Source organism: Phalacrocorax aristotelis, chromosome 14 (assembly GCF_949628215.1).
Source record: "Phalacrocorax aristotelis chromosome 14, bGulAri2.1, whole genome shotgun sequence".
In the NCBI taxonomy this organism is placed as follows: domain Eukaryota; kingdom Metazoa; phylum Chordata; class Aves; order Suliformes; family Phalacrocoracidae; genus Phalacrocorax; species Phalacrocorax aristotelis.
The window spans coordinates 14,191,228-14,216,147 of NC_134289.1; the positions used below are offsets into that span (position 1 = coordinate 14,191,228).

The 24,920-nt window shown below is 44.3% G+C and overlaps 1 long non-coding RNA gene across 1 annotated transcript in view; it reads right to left on the reverse strand.

Annotated features, from left to right (window-relative positions):
• Positions 1-3,586: 3,586 nt before the first annotated feature.
• Positions 3,587-24,920, reverse strand: part of LOC142064538 (uncharacterized) — a 257,272-nt gene continuing 235,938 nt past the window's right edge. The window contains exons 3-6 of the long non-coding RNA XR_012663144.1: positions 21,903-22,033; positions 16,319-16,451; positions 16,046-16,171; positions 3,587-3,951 (exon numbers count right to left, since the gene is read on the reverse strand). This is a non-coding gene — a long non-coding RNA (uncharacterized LOC142064538). The remainder of the gene's footprint in view (positions 3,952-16,045; positions 16,172-16,318; positions 16,452-21,902; positions 22,034-24,920) is intronic.

Below are 24,920 nucleotides of genomic sequence, written 5' to 3' on the forward strand. Positions count from 1 at the left end.
TATGAGCAGCTGGTACAAATTAAAGGAGTTGTGCTCTATTATGAGAGCCGAGAATCTCACATTCACATTTTTGTCCCTGTTTTCATATAGCTGCATTTGATACCAGGAGCCTAAACCTGAGAAATTAGCAGCCAAACTCTTGCTGGGGTCAGCAGAAGACTGAGGTGGGCAGGGCTGCCTTCGAACACTCTCGATAGAAATCATCTGTGACAAAAGCGACAGAAAGTATTAGCACTAAAGTGAGCAGGACGAGACCTATATGGCAAGAGCGAAGCAATGGGTGGTTCTAGCTCTGCTTGGTAGAGCACTGCGTGATCACAGCTTGCTTTAAAATTTAGGAACGTGTATCCCAATGGGCTGGTATGACATACATCTATACCGTTAAGTGGATCAAGACATTATAGTGTTAGTCATGCAGATAAGGCTTTGTTACCCTTATGGTGATCTGTAGGAGAAAGAATGTTTGCCTGCAGAGGAGATAAGACAGTAAAAGTGCCCTGCTCTTGTACTGCTGTGATTCTGTGGTCAGGAGCTATTTCCACTACTGAAAAGTTCAGGTCCGACAAAGGTCCTCTGGCAGTCTTAGCTGGTGACTTCACGATGGCTTCAGACAAAGCCTTTTGCTTGAGATAGGCTATGAATTGAAACAATCTGGTAAAGAAAAACATTGAGTCAGAATTCAATAAAAGTTCAAATTTAAAAGTCTCCCCCCACCAGACATATTTTAATGAATGCATAGTTACAGGGTGACTATGTTATCTCACTTTTCTTGTGTCATTAACTGAGAAGTGAGTTTAAAAAAAGTGTCCCCGCAGAAATCTTATTCATATGTTTTATTATATGCTCCAGCACGGGCACCACTTCAGTTTAATGGTGTGTTGGATGATGGTACAAATTTATAGCCAAAGGTTTACATCACAGACAGCTGGAATGAATAACAATAAATTAATTTAAAGTGCTACAAAAGTGCTCCCCATAGTATGCAGTGCTTATGTGCTCAAGGCTAATAATTTATAAATGCACGTCTTTTATAATCCTGATCTAAAGTCCTGAAAGCAGCTAGTTAAAAAGCAGTCACATGACATAAATTATTTTTATTAATATTTCAAATGCATGATTAGGGTGGGCACCACGGTCATTAGCATTAGATAGCTTTCATTTATGACCAAGTGCAATGAAGCAATAGCCAGAGACAGGGAAACTAGCTAAGCAATGGCACATTGGCCATTCACGTGTTCTTCCACGTGATTTTTACATGCTAGTAATCACCATGGCTGTGGCTGTTTCCTTTCCTTTTGCTGGTCTGTAGTGTTCAGCACATTAGATACTCACGAGGCCTGAAGAATAAAAATATGTGCTACTGAGTGCGGCCAGACGTGGTTCTCCTTCCATGCCCAGGCACGGAAGAGCAGCACCGCGTCACGCAGCGAGGGGACTGGTCAAAGGAGGCTGTCACGGCTTCCCCCACTACGGCAGCAGGGCTAGTTTGACCGCCGAGCAAATACCAGACTTTCATACCAGCTCTTGCCTGTATAGGGTAGGCTGCTTTAAAGCACTTGATTTGCTTCACGAGGCCACTGCCGTGTTTGGCTCTGTGTCGGAGGACTAGAGCGCAGTCATGCTTCCAGGCAAACAAGTATTTGCAGAAAAGCGTTGTGGAGCCTAAGGGTAAGGCTAGGCCATAGGATGCCTTTTTGGGGTGAGGGACTATTTTTTTTTGCTAGCGTAACCCAACATCTAGCAGCAACCTTCCCTAGCAAAAGTGCATATTCACTATTACTAGTGAGGGTAAAAGAGCAACCGGCTCACATGGCTTGGGCAACATCGCACCCTTTCCCCCGACGCAGTCCTCAGGCACACCTCACTGCAGGGATGTCACTCGTCTTAATACCACCCTTATTTTCTCCAGGCAAATTTGGCTCTCACTTTTCTTGGTGAAAATCATTTACTTCTTAAATGCAGAGTCATTAAGCTGAGGTTATAGAAGGAGTCTTTCACGCTGAAAGAAGGATCATGAATAATTTCTGTGTCTCTCATTCTGGGCCATTGCCATATATTAGACTACATACTTGAATCTCAGCAGATTGAAAAAATATGCTCCACAAGCAACCCCATTCACTTCAGCGGCCCGTCTAGCAGAGTAAGCAGAGCGAGACACAAAGTGGGCAGGAGCAGCATCATCTGGTCCTTCCACTCCCTCTTTAAAAAAAAAAAAAAAGCTTTCTGCATTATGCAAAACGCAAACTTCTAAGTAACCATTCGCAATCGATTTCTGTTACTATCACAAACCTCTGCAAACTCATTCTCTCCTCTTCCTTTCTGGCTTTCTTTGAAAGGATTTCGTAATGTAACATGGGTTTTTTTCAGAGGTCAATGGGGGCATATTTGCATTTTGATACATTTTAATTTTTCGCCTCCAGCACGCCACTCGAATGCACGGTGCTAATCAGAAGCGAGTAATGATCTCCTAGATACTTGAAGAGGGTGACTAGGCATATAAAAGCACCTCAAAAATGCAAAATCAGTGAGAGAGCAATACGCAGTAAAAAGAATAAATAAAAAAAAGGGGGGGATGATGCTGGCAAAAGCAGTTTGGCTTTGTAAGCTGAGGGGTCTGCCTGGAATAAGCAGCTAATGTGTTTATGTGCACCACTGAAGTGATAAGGGGATTCCGGGGACTCCTGCATCAGCCGGCTGCACTGACGGGCGGTGGGTTTCTCTGCGCCTATCACTTGTATGTCAACGTACTCAAATGAAGCATAAGCATTTCTGAGGTGTGGGGTTTTTTCTAATACCATCAGCAATACGGTATGTTCTGAACAACCCAAATCCAAGATTAGGCAGGATCTAGAAAAATGGGGCAGTCCCCAAAGCATGGGTTTATCTGTGTGGAGGTCTCTTATTTTTAGCACTAGTGATAGGTTTACACTCATACGTGCCTGCCCCAAGGGGGGGAGGTGTCTGGGAGAGAGAAGAAAACCCAGAACTCAAGAGATTATTTAATTTTAAAATTTATTTTTTTTTAAGTACAAATATCTTTGACAGACAGGGTTGCAGGTAAACATGAGCGCTTCCTCACTAACCACAGCATAGGAAGAAAAACTCCTGATAAGCAGATGTGGCTTAGGCAGCGATCAGCTAGGCAGCGCGTGCGGTACGGGGGAGAGGGATGGAGATGCAGGCAGGCACCGTATGCGTTAGGGCACTGTGGTGAGAGTCTGTGTGGCTGCAAGTGACGGCAAATATGTGTGTGAGAGGAAATGACACAGGAGCAACACCGAGCTGCTCCAGTGAGCATTTTGTACGTATAATAAGAGAAGGCAACGAGAAGCAGCTAGGGGAGAGAGACTGAAAAGGCGAGGTAGGAATGACCAGGCAGTAGCGTGGCTGGGCTAACATCAGTGCAAGGCAAGAAATCCAGGCATCAGGGAAATCATTTAAAGCCGTATTGATTCGCTTTGGAGGTGAGAAAAAGCAGATGCACTCGGCTACTATGGAATGGCTCCGACAGCAGCTACAGCCGCTTGGGGTTTTAAAATTATTTATGTTTATTGTGACGACTTCCATTCGCGGAAAGCCGGCGCTGCAAACTCAGCCCAGCCCGCAGCCCTCGCTGCGCCCACTTCTCCCCCCAGCACCAGGAGCTGCAGTCAAAGCCTGCCCACAGCAAGGCAGCCTCTCAGCCAGGCAAACCCTCAGGCCACGCGGGAAAGAAAGCGGGAGAGAGGGAAGGAGGGAGGGGAAGGGCTCAATGGCTGAAATTCAGCGGGTCTGGCCGTTTCCCGGCGAGGCGGGAGCATTGGGAGCGGCTGGGAGCAGAGCCCATCCATCTCCCTCGATAGACGGCGGCCCGCCGTGGGGAACGCTGCCGGGCCTCGGTCCTCAGCGGCTCACAAAGCAGGGCTACAAAGGAGGGAAGGATCCAGCGCTGTGCGGTGTTGGTCCTCGCACCTAGAAAACAGGAGGGGAATTAGACATGACCCGGGAATAGAAGGGGTTTTAGTATTCTGCAGGAAATCCTGTGTTTGTCTATGTGGAAATTCACTTCCAGTGAAGAAAGCACTACATCAGGTCTTGGCCGTGCTCTTTAGATTTGTGCAGATACCTTAATTCAACCAGTCCTTCATATATTTATCCAATGATAGAATTATAGAATTAATACAGAGACACTGTGGCTGAGTTCTTCAAAATACTGCTTTTCTAGGAGCCATATTCCTGTGAAGGTCTGGCCTAGACGACACATCCTCAGTGACAGAGCGAGCCGGATCCTCAGCCGAGGTTTCTGAGACTTCCTTGGATTCAAGTTTTTCTCATGCAATCAGCTTATTCACTGGGAAAAGTGGTTTCAGATCTACAAAATTCAGTTCAAACTTCATGAATAGTTACAGCTATGCAGTTCAACATTTTCTAGTGCTAAAAATTTTCATTTTCCACTTAAAAAGGAGCTAGACTTCACAACAGCCAGGGTAAGGGCTGCTCAGGAAGGTGTCCTTAGGAGTCAACATAGTACTGGTGTATCTAATCTGAAATGAAATTTGGTATGGTTTTATTTTCCTGGAAACAAAACCTAGGCGCAGTACTGAACTAAATTCCAATTACTCTTATAGCTCTCATACCACCTTAGCTACTGCCCCATCCTGCCTGTTTTCGACACCAAGAACCTCAAGTGTAACCGCATGAGGATGCATGCGTGCTTGCTCACTGGCTTGCTCTTTCCTGAGCATCTGCTGAGCGGCGTCTTATTTGTATGAGTTAGGAGTTAGGCTTACAGCAGGCTAGAAAATTTCCATCAGAGCAGTTTGCCTGAAGAAAATAGCTTTCAGGTAGCTGGAATTCTTTGTAGAAATATAAAATTCAATTTTTTCGTAGTGTGGTGGTTCAACTCCAGCCAGAAACTCAGCCCCGCGCAGCCGCTCGCTCACTGCCCCGCAGTGGGAGGGGGGAGGGAATCGGAAGGGTGAGAGCGAGAAAGCTCCTGGGCTGAGATAAAGCCAGTCTAACAGGTAAAGCAGAAGCCGCGCACACGAGCACAGCAAACCGAGGAGTCCCTTCCCCCTCCCCACGGGCAGGGGGTGCTCAGCCACCCCCAGGAGAGCAGGGCTCCGTCACGCCTAACGGTGGCTGGGGACGGCAAACGCCATCCCTCCCAACGTCCCCCTTCCCCCTTCCTTCCCCCAGCTGTATGTGCTGAGCATGGCGCCGTGTGGTGTGGGACATCCCTGGGGTCAGCTGGGGTCACTGTCCCGGCCGTGTCCCCTCCCAGCCTCTTGTGCCCCCCCAGCCCCTCGCTGGTGGGGTGGGGTGAGGGGCAGGAAAGGCCTTGGCTCTGTGCAAGCCCTGCTTGGCAGGAACTAACACATCCCTGGGTTATCCACACTGATTTCAGCACAAATCCAAACCACAGCCCCGTACTGGCTACAGTGAAGAAAATTAACTCTATCCCGGCCAAAACCAGCACACATAGAGAGTGGGAATTCTGTTCAAAACTTAATATACATTTCACTGAAGATGCATGTAAAAACAATAGAAAATTTTTTATTGCAAATGAAAAAACTTTCATCTTGTTTTCAATGGAAAAACAACCGAACAACATCCTAACTGGCACTAATTCATGCTTTATATTTGTTACACTGATAAGTATAAACCCAGAGTAACTCCCTTGGCCTCGGTGAAGTTACTTTGATTTATACTGTTGTAAATAAGATTGAAGTCTTGGTCTGTATGGTTGGTTCTTGTGATGAATATCTTTGCTTCCTAGGTATGTACAGGGAGGGAAAAAGGAACCCAAACCCAAAAACCCATGAGGCTCGATGGATTCTGGGTTGGGGCTGTTGTGAAAAGTCCTAACTCTCTGTGGATTCAGTTTCAGCATCGCTGGTTAAAACATGTCAAAATATGAGAATTTATAATAACAAGTAAGAAGATCAATACAGCTAAGAATTTAAAAATAATTTTCAACTATATTTTTATCAGCTGTAACTTGGAAATCATCAGCATTACACAGAACGCTGGCTCAGTTTTAAAGGGTAGGTCCATTTCTTCCAGTAAATTAAACATATCCTAAAATACCTTTAGATCTGATGACAGATGAATTTAACAACATCTTAGGAATACTGAAAAGTGTCTTTGTAAGGCTTTAGATTTATTTGTAGACCAATATCTTTTCTCTTCCACATGTCAGAAACCCACACCCCTTTGTTTTAGATAAAGAAGCAAAGACTGCCACAAGACAGGGTGAGTGTCTTGCCTTCAGAAAGCCACAAGCCGTTCCCACAGAAGCCAAACACAGGCCACAAAGTCTTCGTACTACCAGAAGTACCTCAGGATCTGGATTATGAGTCAATGGTAGTTCCACTGCAGGGATTCAAGTGGAGAAATTCGGTATTAATATGCAAATGCTACTTTTTATATTTAATTCAGCTGGCTTGCAGGCCAGATCATTTCATCCAGAAGTATCAATTGAAATGATCACGACTGTTGCACTGCTTTAGGTTGACAGGTATCAACTTGAGCAGGAACTCTCGCAATCACCTTCTAATGCTTTTCCAAAGTGGTGCCAAAGTTTTAGACCTGATAAATAAGTAAGTGGGGGCAATTCTGGTTTCCTAGGTAAATAAATAAAGTGAAAAAAACAGGATGAGGGCAAAGTCATCCTTGGTGTAAACTCACTGACTTCAGTGATATTACACTAGAAATAGTTGCGGAGTATGATTTCTTATGCAAACAGTAACACGAATTGTGTTAAATAAGACAGTACCTTAACTCATGCCTTGGGCAAAATAGCTTGGTTAATCCCAAAATGTTGTTGCAAGAAAATTCCTTCCTTTCCACAGTGTTCTAGGGGAGCTGTGAGGCACGGTACCTAGTCAAGCTTTTCCAAAGAATTTAAATAATTTCTTTTCTTGTTTCAGATCAGCACGCTGTTTTTGTGATGCATTTTATTGGGTAATTTTCATACCTCCCCCGCCCCGACCCCACAACCACAAACCAAACAGACTTACAAGGTTTCTTAATGCAAAATTTGATGTTTTTGTCAGCTAGCTCTTGCGTATTTTACAGAAAATGTCAACTCTGCTTCCCTGTCTGTAAGCACCTAAAATAACCCAGCCCCCATTTTAAATCTGCTTGTATGAAGTCAGGGGACATTTTCCTAGAGTTACCTGAGCACTAAGTAACAGAGTTGTCCAAGAAAAAACTTTTTTTTTCTTTTTATTTCAGTCTATAAAAAACCCAAAAGAAAATAAAGTGAGAACGCCCGGTGTAATGAAACGTTGGCATTGTTTGCTTTGACTCACTCAGATGTTAGGTGCTGATTTTTACTTCCATTTTTCTGCTCTACACTTTCTAAAATCACATGAGACAAAACAAACACAGAGATGGCAATACTGAAATAAACCCCAAAACATATCAGGAAAACCTCCACTGTGATTCCCCCCCCCCCCCACCCCGTAATTGTCATACACAGTGGTAAATTTTTTTTGACAAAATTATGTTTACAGGCAAAAAGGATTCTGTCAAACAACTTTCAGCCAGCTTCCAAAAGCAATGCTGCTGTGAAAAAAAAAATTATCAAGATTGTTCTTTTATCCTGCTTTTTTTAAGGGCCCAATGAGGCCGCGCGTTGTGACCGTGCCCGTTTGTGACTGACCCCAGAGCCTGACAGTTTCGGGTTTGCCCTGGTGCGGAGCCATCGCTTTTTTTTCCTAGCGATTGCTCTCATTTCTGACAATAGCAGCTTTCACGTGAGAGCGCAGCCTGCTCACCGTTCCCTTCACAGCACTTCCACGTGCAAAAAGCAACCGCAAAAGTGAGCCCTGCTTTGCTGCGACGTGCCGCGCACCAGACGCGCCCGCACGCCGGCGGGCTGAAACACTGCTGAGCGGGGGCAGCAGGAGCCGGGTCTTAATGATTTGGCCCCTCCCAATCATTTGGGTTCATTGATTTCGCTAATTAAATATGCATTCTACTTCACCATTATTCCAAACGATCCCATTTAATGTCAACAACGGGGCCAGAGATATGAGGGCCTTCGCTTACAAACTGCCTTTGGCAAGCCCGTCTATTCTGCAGGGGCTCTTGGATACCTCCAGGTACTAGCCCCGTCCTAGCTGGCTACAGCCGCCTTTCCTCATTGCCCTGTTCCCACCTACCTATTCAAGCCTCTCTTTCTTCTCTTTTTCAACTGATCCTTCCAGTTTAGCTGCGGAGGTCTGGAGCTGCAGATCTGACTGACAGTAGTGTATGTAAAGCTGATTTATTTGGCTGGCGTGGCACTGCGCCAGGGAAGAGGCCGTCTGAATGGTGAAGCTGTTAAGAAACTAATTGCGTTATGAACTGCAGTTACAGGGGAGTCTTTACTGTTTGCTTCATCTAATCACATTTGCTACCAAGGATTTGTCTTGTTTGCCCCTTTTCTGTTGTTTGAATTGGAAGAATACCAGGTTTACACCGGGGATGGGCTTGGCCGACTGGCTCCCAAGCCTTTATCGCTAGCTTGTAGGTCCCTTCATTCATTAAAAGGCTCAAATACTGTCACTGCTTGAGCATTTCCCTGCTTTCTCATCTCAGACTAGGAGGCTTTAAACTTGCCAGATCCAAGTTCAGCGCTCTGTGTTTGTTCTGCTTGTGTTGATGAAGTCACTAATCCCTAAATGAAGGGCAGGGAGCTGTTGGGGTTAGCAATTTCATCATCTTTAACAGAGAAAACAGAATCCCTCGCAACACAGGTGAGTTAACGAGGAAATTATTTCCCTCTGCCTTGCTTTCAAATGTCTTTCTGAGCAGTGGGTCTGAAATGAAACCTTGCATTGCAAAATACCAGCCTGCGGGTAGAGCAAAATCTGGGAGGAACTCTGTGCCACCAGACCACCAGGTCACGCTGGGTTCCTTTGCAAGCAAACACACCTTGTTAGGCATTTACCTAACAGAAAAGCAGGCATACTGCTGCTTGTCTTTGCTGTTTCTACCTGGGGAAGAAGTCTTGGTAAAAGGTGGACCTAATGATAAGCTAAATTATTCCCACCCTCAAACCACAGCCTCTATGGGGCCAGTGCCAGGCACTTTCCCCCAGTCCTGGGCGCCCTGCAGTAGCACAAGAAACAGCACCTCGGATAGTTTGTCGCTCTGCTTGTAAGGCAGCGTTGACGCTGTTTGCATGTGGTTGGTGATCACATTTTTCGTTCGAGAGGATTAGGTTGATTTTGCTTACAGATATCAGATTCAAGTCAACATTGACTCATTCTAAACTAGACAAGCTTGAGGTCAAAACTTTGAGTTTCTCCAGAGTCCAGTCCAAACTTTCCCCGCAGGCACTGCCTCCCTCCTGGGAAACACGCGCTGAAGCCTGAGCCCCGCCACACTCTGGCATGGGCAAATGGCAGCCGAAATACTGGGGTATTTTGCGGAGCCTTTGTAAGAAAGTTTTAGAAGCCGATCTTATTTAAGTCACTTTCAGGTAACCTTTACCTGTTACAAGCATGTTTCAAATTTGTCATGTATCATTCAGAATTACACTGCTCGTGTTGGTCCTTATGCCCAATTCCCTTCCTTTTGAGGCCAATGGAAAGTCTCCCATCGACTTCACTGAGCAGTGAGCCAGACCTGCTAAATTTCAATTGTTAGGGCCATTTCCTCCCTCCTTCATGGTCTATTTTAGCAAAAGCATACTGAAAGCAGCATTCTTGCAGCAGTTTACCTGAGCATTAGGAGCTGCACCCTCTCAAAAGCCAAGGGCTTCAAATGGGAGCCTGCACCCAGTGGTAAGAAACAGCAGGCAAAGGAAAATGACAGATGGAGCTCAATGCAGACAGTCAGTCTGACAGCTTCGCTACATCCTCCCAAAGAACTCAGAATAAAACTTCTGTCAGCTGAAATCTTATTTACAGGCTCTGTTTCTTTCCTAGAGGGATAGAATAATTCTTAAAACAAGATAAACTGTAGATTCCTTCATCTCCTAAGGTGGCCACTAGTAAGAGCTCTGCAAGCCAAGTACTTTCAGGTTGTTGCAAATTTCTGTCTAGTTTCTTAGTTCACAGTTTTCAGCCCAAGCTTGAGGAAGTTTAGCAAAGCCATCCTCCTAGATCTCCCCCATATAATTCCTCATGTAGGAAGCTGCCAAGCCTTGCCAAACTCCAGACAATTCCCCTTCCTCTGCAGGGCTGCGCTCCTGTCAGCAGCAAGGTGCAGGACGACTCAGCCAACGGAAATATTTAGAATACAAGATGCCCTTCCAGGCAATTTTCAGAACTTGAACATCTGAGTAGGAAAGGTTTGGGGGGCAAAGATTTTTGGCAAAAGTGAAAAAAAAGGAAATAATTACAACAGGATCATGAACTGATGCTCACTCTGACATAAATTAGAGTGGAGGAGCAGAGTTTGGCTGTCCTTTTGACATTGCACATTAATAAGCCAGGACTCCTCTGTGATATTTTGCACAAACTAGAGCTTGTGTGGCTCTCCTTGTTCTGTGAAATTTTCAGCTCAAAGAGATCTTACAGATTGGATAAACAGTAAAACTGTGAGAAAAGGTCAGATCAGGAGGGCAACCTATACGCTGCCTGGTGGGATCATGGTAATAGTAGATGTAGGTTTTGTGGAGACTGAGGACGGTCAGAGCACTGTAGGAACACCGCAGAAATAAGCTGGTGACCATGCCGCTGTGCCGGTGGCAGCTTTGAGGAAATCAGCTCAATCTGGTAGATTTCTTCTACGCAGTCAGTACCAACAGTAGAAAATGAATGAACGTATGGAAACTCATTTTCCATCACCGGTTGTTCGTGTTCATCCCCTCCAAGCCCTCGCATAGTTTGACCCGCACATCCTCCTCGCACGCCGCGCTCCCCCAAAAGATTAGCAGAGCTTATCTTGCGTGTGTGCACGTGAGCGTGCGCCTGTTGGGCTTGGGCAGGGAGTTACTGTCCAGCCCCCAGTCATTTTTCTGGGTCCTCCTTAAAAGCAATTAGCAGCTACCCCCTTTAACATCAGAGAGCAAATTCAATCACGGAATAACTCTCCTGCAGTCGGTACAATTAACAGGAATGCGTTTGACCCCGGCTTCACCTTCTCTGAAATGCAGTTCCTGGTACAAAGTGTTGCACTGCGTTTGAGAGTGACTTGTTATGACTAACTGGATGTCAGCGTCATCATGTGAAAACAAAAAAATCCCCAAATAACTGGGAAGCCTCAAACCAGAAACTGACATAATAACGGTAGAAATAATTCCCATTTTCACGTTACCTTCCCTTCCCGTGATACAAAGCCAACGCAGTGCACCACACCACAGCCCTAACATGTGCCCTTACCTATAAAGTCTTCCAAAAGCGCAGCTGAAGCTGGGGGTTTGGTGGCCACTGCAATGTGGAGATGTAAATCTCTGCTTGCATGGATGTCTGAACCACCTCTCCCTGATATCGCAAGGAAAGTGAAACCCCTTTTGTGCCATACATATATTTCTTATGGAGAAGGATATTTTTAAATTTTCTTTTGTTTAAGGAAAAAAAAAAAACAACAAAAAAATCATCTGCTTAGGCTTGCACTGCTTCTCTATTCCTATGTAGATACGAGCCATCTATCGTGGAGCTGGGAGACTGGGATTCCTAACTAGGACCTGCAGCGCTTGCCTGCTGCACCCAGTCTCACCTCTGGTCTACTCTGCATCTCTGGGAACAATATTCTGATTTCTTGAGAAGGATATGTGAGGCAATTACTTACTGGAGGGATAAGGAAAAAAAAGGCTAAGAGGGAGCCAACTCCTTATCGGTAGGGGAGTTGATGTTAAGATGACAAAATATCTTTCTGAGATACCATTATTTAATTATTGCTCAAAGTATGTGTGAAAACCATGTATTCCTTTAAACTCATGAGCGGCACAGCGCCCTGTTTTGTCTGAAAAAAGTTTAGGTGCTCTGTGATGGAATAAGCTGTACTTTTTTACTTAGGAATAGTGCCATCTCTTTCTTTCTTTCTTATTTTTGCCCATAGGAAACCTTGTCTTCCAGCCACCCTTGCACAATTGTAGTCCCTCTTCTCTTTTTTTATTTTCTTGCTGACTTCCAAAGAATCCTTGCTGCCCTGTGTCACACTGCCCTGCTCCTTCCGTGACATATGTATGATGATCTCCCTTCCCCGTGTTATACGTGGTCTGATCCTTCTCCTTGAGCATCATTTGCACGGCAATCCTTTTCCGTCTGCGACACAAGCACTCCCTTTCCTCCACTGTCACCTGCAGAACAAACCCTTACACCTAGTGCCACGCAGGCAGTAACCCTTTATCTTCTGTGCCGAACACGAAACACTCACACCCTAGCGCTCCTTCAATACGAGGGTGACAATGCGCCCTTTATGTTAATTCTACAAAGAACACACCACCATCCTCTTATTCCCAGGTTATCCAAATATTACCCTTAATCTGCTCGGTGAGCAGTACGAAATACCACGGTGAAAAAAGCAAGGCATACAGTTAAATTTTTTTTCCTGGGTTTTAGAAATTTCAAGAAATAATCCCAACTTTCCCAAATATTTAGAAAAAAGATGAAAACCAATTTATGGTTATTTTAGCATTTTTTTCCCATTACTTTTTTTTCCTTTTTGCTCCCCTCTTTTTCAATGATGTAATGAGGGGGAACAGAGGAAGGGATAGAAAACTGGAGATGAATCAGAATTTGAACCCAATCATAGCCTTTTAAATAGCTCTGGCTTGCGTACTTCACAGGTGAAAAGGATTTTTTTAGAAGTTTTTTAAAGTGAAAAATATGTTTTGACCTAACCCCCCGCTTCTACTGAGGCAGGCCAGTTACCACAGCAAATCAGAGTGAGAAGGCAAGAGACTAGTGACCGGGACTGCTAGTTTTCATCAGCTGAGCAAATCATTTAACCTGCTTTGCTTTAAGCTTTATCCAAACCCAAACAGATACCTGTTAAACCAGGGATTTACAGCCTCCTCCGGCCAGCAGAGCCCTGTCCATAGCCCATCCCCTGGGCAGCCGCAGCAAGACTGGAAGCTGATGAGGCTTGGGAATGATTACCCTAATTTGACATCCCCTTTGCACAGCAGTGTTGCATTTGGTGATGATTTGGGCTTAAAATGCTCCTGTTTGTTTCTTTGGCCTATTTCCACCCTACTGCCACATCACGCTTTCAAAACAGGGCTCAAGTAATGAAATGCTGTGGCTGACCCTTAGCAGAAACCCTACATTTAGACCTACTGATGCTAAATTGGCTTTGTTTGCTAGTGGAGTGGCATACGTTTGCCAGCACCGGTTTGACGCTGTATCTTTGGTTGGTTACCCACAAATTCATTGTAAGAGGGACGCTGGATAATACCTCTAGGTGCTCCTGTGTTTACAATGTGCTTTGACTTACGGCGCTTGCTCCTGGAGCAGCGGCAGTATGTGCTGTTGGCTCCCGGTTGGTACCAGCCGCAATGGCTGCCCGAACAAAATGCACGGTGGAAAACCACCGCCACATTTTTTGACCAAAGATGCTAATTATGGTAATGGTATCACTTTAGCCTTTTTCTTGCCTGTGTTTATGAACATGTGACATGAGCCAAGGAGAAGGGCAGCTTCTTCCCTTCAAATTATTTCCTGCTTTGGAGTAGCAGGATAGATATGATAAGACTTTCAGTTTGGTGTGTTTTCCCCTGCATCTTTTCAGTGGTGCATTACATATTCACCACAATTCTTCACCTCTACTGTCACTTTTATGTCGGTGTTTTCCTTTTTCTCCTCTTCAGTCACGGGCACGCTAATCTTTTGTGTCACAAGCAGCTCAACCCCTCCTCTGTATGGGCCCCCTCCTCCCTGTGCAAGGTCCTGCATTATGCAGTTAAAAGAAAAAAAAATAATCATTTCACCTACAAAATATAAAACAATGTAATTGTTGCTGTTGCTATTTTTATTTCCATTAACCACTAAAACCAGTCCGGACTGAATAATTAAACAGCTATTTTTGTCGTGGGTTTCAATGCTGAATGTAACCCATTAACCCCATAGGAGCAAGGTCCTTGAATTCTGAGTAATTCTGGGAGTAAACTGTGATGAATCAGGGCTGAGATAAGAGCCAGGCATCTTTAAAAAATCTGGAGCATGTTCTTGGCACTCAAGGTTTGTTCTGTGTTGCAAGCACTTTCTGCTCTTTCTTTTTTTTTATCTTCCCCCATTCAGCTGAATCCCATGGGAAACTCAGAAAGGAAGTTCTCTCTGCTTAGGAGAACTGTTTGTTATAGTTCACTCTCTCATTTTCTGATTTTTTTCTCTCTCTCTTTTTTTTTTCTGTCACTGGAAATATTTGTATGTAAAGAGCACCTTACCATTCTTTGGGGCTCATCTGTTCATACTGCTTATTCTGTCCTTGAAATCGTCATAAATCTCACTGTGGTCTTATTTTTTCCCTCAAATAGGGCCTTGTTAGCCGTAACTTGCCTTGGACATGCTCCTCTGACATGGATGCAGCTGATATAACATGGTTCAGTGAGCACAATCAGTAGCAATATTCCTGGCACCAGTATAAGCACGCTGGTCTGTCCTTACCGAGCAAGCTGTGTGGCCAAACCGGTCAAGGTGTGAGCAGCTCTCTCCTACTAGATCAGCTGCTGCTGGAGGCAAAAGGCTGCATTTTTTTTTTTTACATGAAACTATGTGTTTTAAGATCTCTTCCTGAACAGGTACTTGGGAGGCAGAATGACCGCTCTACCCAGAGATGCACAGCTCTGCAAAACCAAAAAAACCCGGAGTTAGTACTGAGTTACAGTCTACCATGTGTGCCTACGGGCATACATACCACCCTCCTCGGGTAAAAAAACAGGAGGTTAAAGGAGACCAGCATCTAATCTGGCCTAAAGGATAGAAGCAGCCATACAATTATTTTGCCCCATAATTTCGGTATCAGCTCTAACCACTTCTAGCTGAATTGGACTGTGCCTTTCTGAAAGATGACCAGCTCCACTTTAAGGACCCCAATTGACAGAGAACTTTCCCACATCCTTTTATGATCGCTTACAAATCTTAGTGAGTTGTCTGCTCGCTGTTCTCATGCCTACAAAACACCTATCAATCACCTCGTATATTGACATAAACCGCCTGCGTAGCCAGGGATGTGACCAGGGCTTCGTACACACGTAATGGTGGTGAGAGCAAGCCCTGTTGACTCAGCAAAGGCAGACTTTCAGGTCCAGAGGAGGAATTCAGCCTGGGATCGCTGCTGGTCAGAAGGACTGACGCCACCACTTCATCCACTGCTCTTCAGTGTTGGAAACTTTTGCCCTTACTGACTCATCTTCCCTTTCTCCACCTGAGACCACAAACTATTTCTCAAATTTAAGATGGCTTACCTACTCTGGTTGGAGAGCAGATGAAAATAGGTAAACAAAAATGAAAAGTGCATTAGGTGTAACATCCCCTTCTTTCAGTGCTCACTGTGTTGCAAGACAGACTATTAGACAAGGGACCAAAGCCTGAACTGTGGGGAAGCAGAACTTCAACTATGTAGATATTCTTTCTATACTTCAAGAAAACAAGTACAAAGTGAGAAAAGGAGGTATAGCTTTAAAAGATAATGTTATGAGAAAAATCAGGAGCATCTTCAGGTGTCTGTAAATATATCCTCAGTCTGAAAAACAGACTGAACAAACATAACTAGATAGAATCAGTTAACATTAGTAATGCTGCGTAAGCTGGGAATAAGTGCCAACACTTAATGATCGGTTGTGAGACATATTCCAGAATACAGTATATTAATATTGAGCTCTGGTTGTATCACAGGAACATAATAGCTGCTAGGGACAGAATACTGAAGAGAGATATGGAAGAAAATGAAACCACTAGTTTTCAGGTCACAGAAAGTCTTACCTTTTCTTATAGCATCTTTAACTGAAGTGAGTTTTGAGCGACTAATAACCTCGCAGTTTGCAGGACAGCATACAACCGCAGCCTAGTGATGCGTGCAGGAATGAAGCTGACTAAGGAAATGTGTGAGCATTTGCAGGAGAGGGACCTTCGTTTCTCTGAGAAAATTTTGCATTATAGTAATGCAAAGATAAGTCACTTACGATACCTAACATGAAATCGATGAGTGTGCTGGTAAAATCTTGTAGCGAAGTTTAGAGATCTATGCAATACCCAGAACGATACTTTCCCCTTTGTCTTTCCCTTCTTCAGTATCTCCGTTTCTCTCCCTGAGGAAGAAACAATAATTTAATTCTGACTAATACACAGCAACTCTCCTACGACCAGGATGGTTAACTTATAATGAGATGTTTTATGAGCCGCAGTCTCAGCTTGACTAAATGCCTTCTGTGCAGCTTTAGCTTTGTTTTACGAACCTGTAAGAGCATACTTAAGGCCTTGCCATTTAAGCAGGAGCTGTAGTCAGTGCTGGAGAGCGGAGCGGTCTCCTGAAGCAAGCCACTGACCTGCAGAGGACCATCGCCTGGGAAAACTGCACTGGCACGAAACCTAGAAGAAAACACAATCACAACAGAAAGCAGCATGCACATCTGTGAGCTGCCTCCTGCTCCTCGTAAACAAGAGCTATAAATCCATTGCCAAAAACTGAAAAAGCCCTCAAATCATCCTCTAAAAAAAGACCACTGTGAACAGCTAAGAGAGCTGCTGTTTGACTTGTACAGGAAACCTCGTTTCCACTTTCTCCACAGAAGCAGCAGGAACGGAGAAGGGCTGATGCTAACAGGTCCTGCCCCTGGCAGGCCAAGCCCACCCACTTACTAGGGAAGCTTTCGGTTGACTTCAGCCACCCTTGGTGTGGAAACACCAAATAACTGAAGCAAAACACTACAGAGCTAAACTGTTGGTGTACCCAACACAAGCTGCTCATGGACAACAGCTGAGATGGCCAAACTAGATGAACCTCTCTACAGCAGTGGCGGTGCTGAGTTGGGCTCCCACCATGCCATGGAAGGAGCCGGTGCTGCAGTGCCGTGGAGCACTTGCAGGTCGGGTTGCTCTCGGTGGCCCGGCGTGAGCCCCCGCAGACTTCTGCAACTGTAGGAGCCAGCTCATTCTCTGAAGGACCCTGGCTCAGCCCTGGGCCAAGATAGCAGGTGTCACGCTTCCACCTCTGGTGCCGCCACAGATGGCACACCCAAGGACCTGGTGCCAGCAGGTGTTTTTCTAAGCAGGGATGCCGTGGATGCTTCTCGGGATGTAGGGGCGATAAGCTGTGCCTTCACATATGGCAATGCAACATATGCTTCTGGAGGGCTGGAGACTACCGACGAGAGCCCTTGTGTTGTACATTACTCACTGGAGTGACAAGTTCATACCCAGCCAGGTAGATGTGTGTTTCTCGAGGAGTAAGTTACAGTCTGGGGAAGCACTCTGTGGGCTCGGAGTTTACAGAAAACAGCAAACAGAGGAAGGCTGTGGTGTTGGAAAGGAGTCACGGCACAGTTGCACATGAGTCAGCCTGGTATCAAAGCATTAGAGAATAAATTGCACTACCCCCGACCTTAAGGACTGCAGATAATGCGCAGCAATGAAGTTTTATCTGTGCTCAAGTACATATTTCTTATGCAGCTAAAGCTATGTCGCAGATGTTCTTCACTAGAATAGATTTTGCCTTTGCTAATCCTGCATTAATCTGCTGGTAGAGCTATATCTGCGCTACTACCGCCGGGCTCCTCGCGGAGAGGAGCCACTGCTCGCTGGGGGCCCGGTTCCTCGGCACCCCGCTTTGCAGAACTGCAGCTCGGTCAGGCCTCTTTGTCCCGGGGGGAGCACCCCGCACAGCCCCCGTTTCTGTTACCACTACAGTGCTCTGCCAGGAGAGGGAGCTAGGACTCTGAGATTCAGTGGCCTTTGATGTTTTCTGTTCACAAATCATGAAGGTGTTACAGCTGTCCAACACTAACATAGGCTTTCCTGTTCGGCTGGGTGGATATTCAGGGGGCTCATGATTTTCCATGGAGGTTACGTGCTGCAGAAGGGGTTCGGTTCCTCCTGGATCCCAGAGGACTCCGATGCTCCGAACTGCGTTTTGAGGCTCTCGGTCACTTTTTCTGACTGCTTCCCCAGGTGAGCTCCAATGGGAGTTTGGACTCGGTGAAAATGAAGTGAAGCCTACAGATCCTGGCGTCGTGCTATAGGTGCACAACCACTGCAACGCAACCAGAGCGGGAGTGGACGGGGCAACCAACGGATGCATAGCAAGGCAAGCAACAGCTGGGAGGAGGGAAAAATTTTGGTTAAGGCTACCAGGTGGCACCCAGATGTTTGACAACATTTCTTTTAACTTAGAAACACATCAGCCTTCTTTCCCCTGCAGTATATGTGTTTCATTTTGAACAAGTAACTGGCAGCTGGAGAAAGTTATTAGCAAATGCTAAGCCTATGTTCCAGCACTTGCAACAGCAGCAGAATTACCTGTTTCCTATTCTGACCAAGATTTCTGTCTCCTTTTTAAGATATTGTTGGCCTCAAGTCAAGTTTTGCTTAAGTTATGTATCAGAAGGGGAATAAGTGGAGCTCCAATCTTGTTTAAAGAGTAGAAAAGGGAGTTTAAACAAAGCTGGCAGAGATACCAAGCAATTATTATCTAGGTTCTGGATGTCGTTGGGGCTGCTGGTAAGAAAACAGGAAATAAGTAGGAAAACAATCCTTAAAATGTGAAAACCAGCCAATTCTACAGGGCTCCACTCTGTGCTCAAATGTCTGTAAGTGCTGATAAAAGAGTGCACGTGATGAGAAAGTGCTGTGTCATTATCAAAGGCCCTTTCAGTCTTATTTCCATTTCAGTTTTCTTCAAGTGCTGGAGTCTGGCAAGGGAAGGAGGATAATCTCATTTCTTCTTTGAGTAATGAAATGTAGCCAGTGACTATCCTGCCCTTCTTTCCTTCAACGTGGTGGATAGAGAGCTGTGCTTCTCTCCTGTTTTTCTACTTGCTTTGAAAGTCAGAACAGAGAAATTTGGTGACAATTTTGGAGGCTAGAAGAGCTCCTCAAATGGCGCTGGGCTCTGTTAGCCAGGAGGTGCCTAGGAGCCAAGCTAGAGAAAGGATCGCTGAATGGTAACGTGGTGTGAGCAACCACTGGAAATTGTGACTAGTGAGGGAGGCTCCTCCATAAGAAGTGCATTTTACTGGCTCTGCTATGAGTCAGAAAAATCCCGCGATCTTCTGATGCCCTCAGCCTGTACTACCCTGTGGTCCAAGGGGTCGGCTTTGCCTGCTGGGAGGAAGCTGCTCCCAGAAGCACGGCGAGTGGCCGTTGGGGTGCAGGAGGTGTTTGGTGGCCAGGCCCCCGAGTTTATAGCTCTTGCCATTTTGATCCTTGCAAAGGGCTCTAAACGATAAGGTTGAAACTTGTGGAGTTTTGCATGCAGGAGCTGTGGTTGTGACTTCCCGCCTCTGCACCAGCCAACAAGTTATTATAAAAATAAATACCTCCACGGCAGCGGCAGCATCCGCAAGGGGCTATTTACCTCCACTGGCACAAACTAATTCCTGCAGAGGAGCTCAAGCCAAATCCTGTAGAGACCAGTGGGAATCTCTCCAGGCTCTTGCAAAAGCAGTTTGCATATTGGAGAAAACGTTAGTGCTTGGTCGTATTTATCACCATGTCAGTTAAAACATGTTGTCAGTTAACGCCTTTTCTAACACAACATATATTTTCTAAAGCTGAAGAAAAGTGAGCTTGTTTTTTTTACCTCTTTTAGTTTTTCAACTAGTTATTCTGATTTACTTCTGAAATTGCACCACACGCTAGATGGTGGTTCATGGAGTGGCCAGGGATCAATTATTACCTTTTCAGGTGCGGTCTGATCCTAAAGTATCTATCAATCTCTTACAGTCCGATCTCCAGAAGATATCCCCATTTTCAGAAAACTGAAAACATATAAAGGAAGCTAAGGCAGGGCAGCGTTTGCTTTCCTTGGCTTGCTCTCTAGAAGATGTTTGACAGGTGAGTTTATTATCTTTAGGAAGAATGAACAAGCAAATACACCCTTTTCAAGGTTTGTAGGTGCCTTAATGTAACTTGCTCATTTAATTTGTATCTATATACCTCATGAGAAGGGCAGAAGATTTTCATTTTCAAGGCCTTATTTAGCCATAAAACGTGTATCATGTTAGCTAAGAGCAGGTCTATGAATTTCATTTTATTTGGTGACAGGAGAAATAGGGATGTATATATCACCCTTTCAGTAACTGCTATTAAAAGGTGCATGTTTCATGAAGAAACAGTGTATTCCATGTCATAACATCTTTTGTGAAATAAAATTCAGGGCATTTGTAGTATATGCATATGAAGAGTATCAGTTCGCTCGCATGTTAAGAGTATGAGGAAAATATAAGCCCATTCTGTGACTGGAGCTGGTCACACCTGGAAAATTAGGACGGATTTTGCTGGTTCCAACAAAGCCAGTAGGAGATTTTCTATGGCCTCAGTGGGGCCAAAAATTCTCAATTTCATACTATAATAGATATTGTACAATTTAGCCACCAAGGTCATTAAAATGCTATAATCCCTAGTGTGATACGTGATGGGGTAAAAGCACTTACAAAGGTATTGCTTTCTAAACTGGTGTAATTATGGTAGTAATTCCCAAAGAAGGAGTATTGCAAATGCATCTCCTGTTCCAGTTCCTCAATTTTTTTGTCAGTGTTCATTACAGTAGTGATATGCTTGTGTCTAAATCTTGTTGATGTCCTTCCAGAGGGCACTAAAAACCCTAAAGTAAGTAAAGAAAAATTTAGTTGGTGATTCTGACTGGCTGCTGAATTGCCGCCTTTTGAGCCCTGTCCCTCAACTCATAGTCTATAATGTTCGCTCCCATACTACACAGGTTGCTTGCTCTTTGTTGATATTAATCCACTTACAGTTTGTCTAACTTAAAGGGAATTAGGAAAGAAAACAAACAAACAAAAAGAAAGCCCTCCCCTCAGCAGAGTTGGATGATTTGGGGCTACCAAGCCGAAGAGAGCTGTCGACACTTAGCTGTATTTTCAGTCCTGGGGAAGTTTGGAGCCGGGGTGAAGCCGCCCTGTGGGGCAGTGGGGGGCTGGCTTTGGTGGGGCTCTGGTGACAGTGCATGGGGCTTGGGCACCAAATATGGGTCCTGGCAGTGCACATGGCAGGGTCCTGAAAGCCTCCTAAGGCACTGAGGAAACATATCGAGTTGTGAACCCTCCTTTTCCAGTTTTAAGCGGGAAATGGACATACAGGCCTCTGAACTACAGCAACAAAAGATTCCAGCTGAAATAAACACCAAAGTCTCATGTGGGGTGAGAAGAGTGATTGACGGTTTCCCAGCAGTGATCCTCTCTACAGTGATGAAAATCAGCTAGAGGTAAGTAAAACTAAATGTTCTCTTTATGATAAATGAAAAACCTGATCTTAGGGCCCACTTACCCTTACCTCGCAGTTGCATTGTGTCCCTCAACAATGGGGGGGGAGGTGGTAGAGGATCTGGTATTTTGTTTTTCCCAGGGCTTGAAATTGGCCTCAGGTGCTCTGCATATGGGTGATAAATGCATTTCCATCTTCTCTGAAGGTATCTAGCATCTGCATTTCTCTTTGCTCCGTAAAGCCACCAGTTTTCCACTCCTTAACTAAGCTCTCAGATGTTATTTGAACAAAGAAGTGCTGGTCTTTAGGCAAGAAAGCCAGAAAAAAGCCCATCATATTTATTCTCTTCCTTTGAGTGTGTCAGTCCTTTGACTAATGATGACAAGGGTTCGGTTCCTGTTGAGCCGCTAGCTTCTTCACAGGTGCTACCAAATAAATACATCAGTTTGGAAGATTATTTCTTACAACTCTCTGGCAAATTGCAGTGACACAGACAACTCATTTCTCATATGCCTTTATCAGATAGCTACCAGATTAAAGACTAAACGAACAACACCTACTTCGATTAGATACTAGATTAAAGATCAAATGAACAATACTTACCTGGATTAGATGTGAAATGGTCACAGGGTTCACTGTCATTTTATCTCTCCTCATTAGCCCCTAGAACTATCTGGTCACCAGCATAACATGTTGCAAAAAGGAGCTTGGTGTCTTCTAAGCTAGAAGGAAACCTGCAAAGAATAACATTTCATTTGAATACATCCCCTGCAACCTTGGTGGTGTCTCAAAAAGATCACCAGTCTGGACTTCCAGAACCATGCAAATCGGTGTTCCTTACTGATGTCCCCAAAGAATGAAAAGCATACAACATTTACATCTCCCAATTTTTTAGACTCCCTTGTAGGAAATAAACCCAGGATTTCCTATTTTTTCTAATAGAGAATTTTGTTAATGTTTAGAACATTAAGTGTATATAGCACACAAACAGTGATCCATGTTCACAGCTTTTTTGAAAGCCCACGGTTAGAGAGGAATGGAGGCGAGTGGATGTAATACTGAGCTGGGATTCAAAGCGATGTCACCATGCTCTAGAAGAGATAATAATCTGTCTGTGACAGACACATTTCTTCCACAGTATTTGGATTTAAATTTTTTTTTTCTTTTTGACTTGTGTTCTTTGGGCTAGCACTGCCAAGAAACCACCGCATTCTAGGCCAGGATCTCCAATATTCATGCAGCAGATATTGCAGCCCCTTGGTGAATGTGGCAGCCAGTAGCATAACCATCTGGAGGAAGTGACAAGATTTAGCGTAGTTTTATGGTTTGATCCTCCAAATAATAATAAAACCCCCATGTAGCAATATAAGTTGTCAGCATTATTCTCCAGCCTATGTTCCTTCTACACTGAAAGAGGTTGAGGTAAAGTTACGTGCGGCCTAAGGCTGACTGCAGCGGCTGTTTCATTGGCCTGAAAAAACAGTGGGCAATCGCCATCGTTAACATCCCTCAGCACTTGATTAACCCAAATACTTCGGTAAAGATTAATTACCCAAACCTTTACTTCATGAAAATGAAAGTAGATATACCTCAATGTCTTTTCACTGCAGAAGAAAAGCTCATACCATAAAGATTTTGCAATGAAGCCTCTGTCTTACAAAGACTTTCAGAAAAACTGAAGTTGTGGCCTCACCAAAGTCTAGGGGACAGCTCTGAGGACTCAGCTACACAACAGGGGGTTTGCAGCTAGTGACAGCTGTGTAGGTGAAGAGTGCATAAATCAAGCCCTTTAAGTAAGGCTTGATGGAAGAGGGCTGCAGTGTGTTTTACTGGGATAAAAGGGCTCAAATCTCGCAACTGGTGGCTTGGTTTGCTCTAATAACAATGGCACTAAAATTAGTGCCTGATACATTAAGTAATCTCGTCGTGATAAATAATCTGATCGGTTCTATAAGAAGGATAGGAAACTCCATAGGACATATAATCTAGTGGGACAGCAGGAACTCTCTGTCATTACTCATGTATCTACACGGGAAACAAGAAAGCAAGAAAATGTAGCGCTTCAAGCACATTCTGAAAGGATCATTGTGCAGAAAAATTCTCTCAACGCAGAAATCAAAAGGTTTGTAACAGGGAGAGGCAGTGCCTGCTCTGCAGTGACAGCTTCATGTTTATTTATTCTAGAAAAAATAAGGAGGAGATACTGAAGTAAAGACAAGATAATTTTATTCCCAGATCAAATAAAGGAACACAGAGTGTGTTCTCATCAAAGTGATTACTTTAGGGGGAACTAATACAATGAATGTTATTAAATGAAACAACTTCTTTATAGGACATCTCACATTAAGGATTTTAGTGTAAGTAATATTTCTGTCAGGCAAAGTGATGCAAGACAAAACATCTTGTAGAAGATACAAAAAAGACCGTTAAGAAGGCGCTAAGTTACGAGACGTGAATATGAACCATTGTAAGAACTCATATAAGATGGCATTTTCTCAGAGAGTGCATGCATTTATGCATCCTTACAGAGATATTCCTTAATAAGCACATTCCTGTAAAAATGTATTCTATTTGCTATACTTTCTCTGCAGCAAATTATCCCTTTGCTTAACAGCTCTGAGAAACAAGGATGTCAGGAGCAGAAATGACTATTGTCCTTTCATGAGTTGCTTGAAATCTTTGCTTTTAAATTAGCTTTTAGGTGCTGGAATATGTAGAGCTAAAGTAAACAGTTGCTCAGCACAGACAGCTGGGACAAATCCTCAGTTCTATAGTATCCGTCTCCGCTGCAAATCCGTAAGACTTGCGTGTCTCTCCTTCCACCATGCTGGAAGCCTTCGGAGTAAACCCTTGCAGCGCTGGGCACGAGGTGCAGCCAAGAAGGTAAGTTTGTACAGATGCTGTGCTTTCTCAGTACATTTACACACATTAGCACTGGCAATCAGAGCTAAGAAACGTGGACCTATTGTGTCTTTTTATATTCTGAAGTGGACATCCGTATACCAGCACACTCGAAGACCTACAGCTACATTTTATTATTCTAGAATCTGAGAGGTCTCAAGGGGTAATTATTTATAAAATGACTAAAACATCTTGCCTCAGGTGCAGAGTTCTGGAAAGCCATGTCTTCTCACAGGGTCATGAGAGTTAGAGATAAAAAAGCCTGACTGCATCATCTTGTATTGTTCCCTCCAGTGCCTTTGCTAGTAATTTATCAAATCTGTATTTATCTTAGTATTTATATATGGCTCCCATTGCACCACTTTGCCATATTCAATTCCTTTATCCTCACAAGGGCCCTATTGGGTATATTCTGCATCACGCCTGATGTAGTCTTGAAGAGAAGGTTCATAGCAACAGAAAATGACAGGAACGTAGTCCCTTTTCCTTATTTGCCACCTCACTCGCTAAACCCCTGTTCGATTCTCATCTGATGGGGCTTCCACCTCTCCCATGGGAAACACCAAACGAGTAGGAGAGCAGGTGGGAACCGAGTTTCTTTTGAGAGTGACGGCCTCGGAGTTGTCCTCTGTTTTCTGCTACATTCTTCCACAATATTCAGGACTGTGCAGGAACTAGAGAATTTACAGAACACCCCACTGCAATTATTTCATCAAGTTC